This window comes from Taudactylus pleione, unplaced genomic scaffold (assembly GCF_031769625.1).
Source record: "Taudactylus pleione unplaced genomic scaffold, aTauple2 ptg000518l, whole genome shotgun sequence".
In the NCBI taxonomy this organism is placed as follows: Eukaryota; Metazoa; Chordata; class Amphibia; order Anura; family Myobatrachidae; genus Taudactylus; species Taudactylus pleione.
The window spans coordinates 8,613,072-8,619,537 of record NW_028284920.1 but is presented as its reverse complement, the minus strand read 5'-3'; positions in this window follow the sequence as shown (position 1 = coordinate 8,619,537).

Genomic DNA, 6,466 nt, shown 5'->3' with positions numbered 1-6,466 from the left:
CCAGCTTAAATCTTTTCATTTTTCTTGCGGGAGGAGGGCTTCCATCGTCATGTGAAGCTGAACCACTAGTCATTAACATAGACCAGGGTCTTAGTTGTTCCTTGCCACTCCATGTCGTAAATGGCATACTGGCAAGTTTACCTTTCTCCTCAGATGATTTAAATTAATTTTTGTTGGGTCATTTTCCTGAACTTTGGCTTTTTGGACTTTACATGCCCTATATTATGACATTGGGCATCGGCCTTGGCAGACGACGTTGATGGCATTTCATCGTCTATGTCATGACTAGTGGCAGCAGCTTCAGCACTAGGAGGAAGTGGTTCTTGATCTTTCTCTATTTTATCCTCCATTATTTTTATGGAGTGAATAACCCCTGTAAAAATTATTTGGATGAAGGGCAGCATAAACCACACAGGGGACAGCCCCTGTAAAAAATATTTAGATGAAGGGAAGCATACAACACACAGGACAGCCCCTGTAAAAATTAGTTTGATGAAGGGCAGCATACACCACAGGACAGCACCTGTAAAAATTATTTTGATGAAGGGCGGCCTATACCACACAGGACAGCCCCTTTAAAATTAGTTTGATGAAAGGCAACATACCCCTAGACCACACAGGGCAACCCCTGTAAAAATTATTTTGATGAAGGGCAGCCTATACCACACAGGACAGCCCCTTTAAAATTAGTTTGATGAAAGGCAACATACCCCTACACCACACAGGGCAGCCCCTGTAAAAAATATTTTTATTTTTGAGTAGCAGCCCCTTGACAGACAGGAGCGCAACGCCCCTGCGCACCTACCTACACCAATGACAGGTGTGGCTAATAAGGCACGCACACAGAAAAAAAAATATTTTTTTTTCACACTGGGGGTGGGTGAAGAGAGCACCCCTGAAGGACAGAGTACCCCCTGGACAACACAGCACTACAGCCAGCCAGCCAGCCCCTATGGATAGGACAACAGCCAGCCCCTATATGGACAACAGTAGCCAGCCAACCCCTATGTATATGGACAACAGTCAGCAACAGCTCCCAGCTCCCTCCCTCTTCACTGCTAGCCAGCCCAGTATGTAATGTATATAATATAACTTTAAGTACTTTTTTAAAAATTTTCACAACAGTAGCTAAGCCAACAGCTACTGAGTCTGCACGCTCCACAGCCGTAATGAAAAATGGCGGCGATCACGTGACCTTTATAGAATCCAAAACCCGCGAGAATCCGACAGCGGGATGATGACGTTTTGCCTCGTTCCGGCAAACGAGTCTAGTGGGAAAACCCGAGCTGGACTCGGTTCCCGGCTCAGATCTGGGGGCTCGGGGGGGTTGGATTTCGAACTCTGGGAGCTAAGGTCCCCAACTCAAAAATCCAATGACTTTCCCTGTGTAATAAATCCGAACCCGATCATCCTTAAAATATGTATATTTTAAATTTAAAAAAAAAAATTGATACTAATCACAGCGCTACACCAACTTCAATACTTAATGTCCAATAAAAGTCTCTTGTGGGTTTCTTTCCACTGCACACTCCCATATTCACGGTTGCAGCTAAATGTTCCTCAAGTGAGACCGTTGTTGCAGAGTCCCAAAAAGATTATGTAAGACAAAAGGTGACGACAAGCGCCTCATAGTGTATTATATAAATAAATACATTTGGATTTAATAAAGGGTAATTAATATGCGTACGTCATGCACGTAGTGATTTTACTTTATCCAAAGATCTTGGAACAACGATAACCACGATAATATGCGTACAACACATATACATAAAAATTTACTTTTCCGAAAGTGCTTATCTGTATTCAGCATCTGTGTTGTACGTGAATAAATGTTCTAATACTACTACACTATGAGTGCATACATTTACTTTATATGCATGTGATTATTGGATGAACGGACAATCCCACACCCAGAGGGGAAGTGGAGAGAACGGATATTGTCTGATTATCGTTGTTCCAAGATCTTTGGATAAAGCAAAATCACTACTTGCATGATTTTTTAAGTCTATGTGGTACGCATATTAATTACCCTTCATTGAATCCAAATGTATTCATTTATATAATACACTATGAGGCGCTTGTTTTTCACCTATTGTCTTACATATAAGGGAAGGAGTGTGGGGGGACATTTACTACACAAAATAGAATGGTTTATATATATATATATATATATATATATCACTAGTTAACATTTTATATTGATAGATATAGTATATGTATAAATGGAGGAGGAGCACCGGGACTGTCTGTTGCCCAGTGTACTACAATGTCTAGCAAAGGCTCTGCCCGCACTGTAAAATGCCGCCCTGCAACAGTGCACGGAAGGACCTGGTACACACTATGTGAGATTGTAATGCTTATTTGTTACATATATCAAACATAACTCATGGTCACGTGCCCGAAGATTATCCCATTTTAAGATAAGTTGCTGAACATATTCATACTCCTATTCACTATTTTGGCACTTTATGATTGTTTTTATACACTATTAGGCACTCATTTACCTTTATTTCTTCATATATATATATATATATATATATATATATATATATATATATATATATATATATATATTAGGGGTGTGCACCGCCCACTTTTCGTGTTTTGGTTTTGGATCTGGATCTTTCTTCGTGTTTTGGATCTGGATTGGTTTTGCCAAAACCACCCTTCCGTGTTTTGGGTTCTGGGTTTTGTGTTTTGGATCTGTATTTTTTTTTTTAAAAAGCATAAAAACAGCTAAAATCACAGAATTTGTGGGTTTTTCTGCTCCTATGCTATTATTAACCTCAATAACCTTAATTTCCACTCATTTCCAGTCTATTCTGAACACCTCACACCTCACAATAGTGTTTTTATATCCAAAAGGTTGCACCGAGGTAGCTGGATGACTATGCTAAGAGATACGAGTGGGCGGCACAAACACGTGGTCCATCTAGGAGTGACACTGCAGTGGCAGACAGGATGGCAGTTTGAAAAACTAGGCCCCAAACTGTACATAATGCAAAGAAAAAAAAGAGGTGCAAGATGGAATTGTCCTTGGGCCATCCCACCCACCCTTATGTTGTATAAACAGGACATGCACACTTTAACAAACCAATAATTTCAGCGCCAGGGTCTGCCACACAACTGTGGCTGAAATTATTGGTTCGTTTGGGCCCCCACAAAACAAGCTGGCAATTAATCTGTCCCTGCACAAACTGGCTCTACGGAGGCAAGATGTCATCCTCATCCTCCTCATCCACCGATTCCTCACCCTCTTCAGTGTGTACATCCTCATCCTCACAGAGTATTAATTCGTCCCCGCTGGAATCCACAACCACAGGTCCCTCTGTACGTTCTGGAGGCTGGTCTCCCTGGAAGAGTTGATAATTCATTTTATGAACATCATCTTCTCCACATTTTATGGAAGCAACCTCCTACGCCTTTCGCTGACAAGGTTCCCGGCTGCACTAAACACTCTTTCGGAGTACACACTGGAGGGGGGGCAACTCAGGTAAAATAGAGCCAGTTTGTACAGGGACCTCCAAATTGTCGCTGCTGCTTTGAGGATGCAAGTGCGGCTACAGCCCACACAATTCACAAAGACAGAAAAAAGAAGAAGAAAATTTTTATTGTTTGTGTAGCACACTTTGAGGGTGTCACCACCCTTTAACAGACAGACGCATGCTTGTCGCTGCTGCTTTGAAGATGCAAGTGCGGCTACATCGCACACAAGTCACAAACACATTAAAAAAAATCGTTTTTTATTTTTTGGAGCACTTTGAGAGTTACACCACCCTTTAACAGACAGACGCACGCTTGTCGCTGCTGCTTAGAGGATGCAAGTGCGGCTACAGCCCACACAATTCACAAAGACCGAAACAAAAAGAACAATATTTTTATTGTTTGTGTAGCACACTTTGAGGGTGTCACCACCCTTTAACAGACAGACGCACGCTTGTCGCTGCTGCTTTGAGGATGCAGGTGGAATCTAGACGGGATTTGGAACCGGGGACACACTACCTCCATCAATTGTCTAAATCCCACTGCACTAATGGCGGATACCGGACGCACGTCTAACACCAACATAGCAGTCAAGGCCTCAGTTATACATTTTGCTTCAGGATGACTGCTGTCGTACTTCATCCTCATGCTAGGGACTGTTGGAGGGTCAATTGTTTAGTAAAAGTAGTGATGTTCCTACTTCCTCTCTGGGATGATGAACAACTCCCAGCAGCAGCAACAGCACTAGGAGGAAGTGGTTCTTGATCTTTCCCTATTTTATTTTTATCGGAGAAAGTTTGGTCCTCCATTTATGTTATATTGATATATACGTGCGGCTAAAGCGCACACAAACACAAAAAATATTTTTTTATTTTTGCTGGAGAGTAGTGCACTTTGTGGGTTACACCACCCTTTAAGAAATGAGCCAGCCGGCTCTTTACTTATGGGACACAGGCGCACGCTTCGCGCTGCTCCTTTGTTGATGCACGTGCAGCCACAGTGCACACAAGTCACAAACACAGAAAATATATATTTTTTTGGTTTGGACTGGAGTGTACTTTGGGGGTTACAGCACCCTTTAACGATCAAGCCAGCCGGCCCTTTACTTATGACACAGGCGCACGCTTGGCACTACTTTGTTGATGCACGTGCGGCTACTGCGCACACAATTCACAAACACAGAAAATATATATTTTTTTGGTTTGGAGTGTACTTTGGGGGTTACAGCACCCTTTAACGGTCAAGCCAGCCGGCCCTTTACTTATGACACAGGCGCACGCTTGGCATTACTTTGTTGATGCACGTGCGGCTTCTGCGCACACAATTCACAAACACAGAAAATAATTTTTTTTTTGGTTTGGACTGGAGTGTACTTTGGGGGTTACAGCATCCTTTAACGGTCAAGCCAGCCGGCCCTTTACTTATGACACAGGCGCACGCTTGGCACTACTTTGTTGATGCACGTGCGGCTACTGCGCACACAATTCACAAACACAGAAAATATTTTTTTTTTGGGTTTGGACTGGAGTGTACTTTGGGGGTTACAGCACCCTTTAACGGTCAAGCCAGCCGGCCCTTTACTTATGACACAGGCGCACGCTTGGCACTACATTGTGGATGCACGTGCGGCTACTGCGCACACAATTCACAAACACAGAAAATATTTTTTTTTTTGGTTTGGACTGGAGTGTACTTTGGGGGTTACAGCACCCTTTAACGGTCAAGCCAGCCGGCCCTTTACTTATGACACAGGCGCACGCTTGGCACTACTTTGTTGATGCACGTGCGGCTACTGTGCACACTATTCACAAACACAGAAAATATTTATTTTTTTGGTTTGGACTGGAATGTACTTTGGGGGTTACAGCACCCTTTAACGGTCAAGCCAGCCGGCCCTTTACTTATGACACAGGCGCACGCTTGGCACTACTTTGTTGATGCACGTGCGGATACTGCGCACACAATTCACAAACACAGAAAATATATTATTTTTTTAGCACTTGGGGGGAGCACCCCTGATGGACAGAGCACCCCCTGGACAACACTACAGCACCCCTTTAGGACTGGGACACTGCACAGGGCTTTGGAGTGGACACAGCCCCTATGGAGAACTGACTGCACAAAACAGTCCAGCCAGCCCCTATGGACTTTGAAGTAGTGGACACAGCCCCTATTAACAGCAGCACAGCACAACACAGCCAGCCCCTATGGGCTTAGTTTGAAGTAGTGGACAACAGCAGCACTACACTACACTACACTACACAGCCCAGCCAGCCCTAACTCCCACCCTCCCTCTTCACTGTCCACAGCCGAGTGAGAAAATGGCGCCGACGCGGGTTCCTTATATAGGATCCAAAACCCGCGAGACTCGGAAGGTGGGATGATGACGTTTTGCCTCGATTTCAGATCCGAGTCAGGCGGGAAAAGTCGAGCCTGACTCGGATCGGACTCGGATCGGGGGGGCTCTGGGGGGTTCGGATTTCAGAAATCCGAACCCGCTCACCCCTAATATATATAGGCAGCAGGAATGTATTGCCTGCCATAAGCGCTGCAGCAAGGAAGCCTGTTCTACAAGAATGGATATACCCAACCCCCATCAATTTTCAATTGTACAGGGAAACATTTTCGTGTGGATTGGGTATAGGTGTTGTTTGACAAGATGATGAATGTCTCTTCCTTTTTCGGCACGTGGAAAAGTTTTATTGCAACCTTATCAGCCTCAACGCAATCCCAGTTTTATCACAGTATGTGCATGACCCAATGGTATGAGACCCGAATTCTTTTGGGTGCACCTCCCATTGTTTTGCCCTGCGGGTTAGTGCACATCCTTCTTTTTTTATTTCATTTTTAATTTTGTAAATTATTTGTATTTGTACTTGAATATTGTGTATAGGTATGCCTTAATATCGCATATATCTGATATTTAAATGCTCTTTAAAGTTCCTTCTATCTTGATTGAACTTGTTCCCTGATTTGCGGCCTT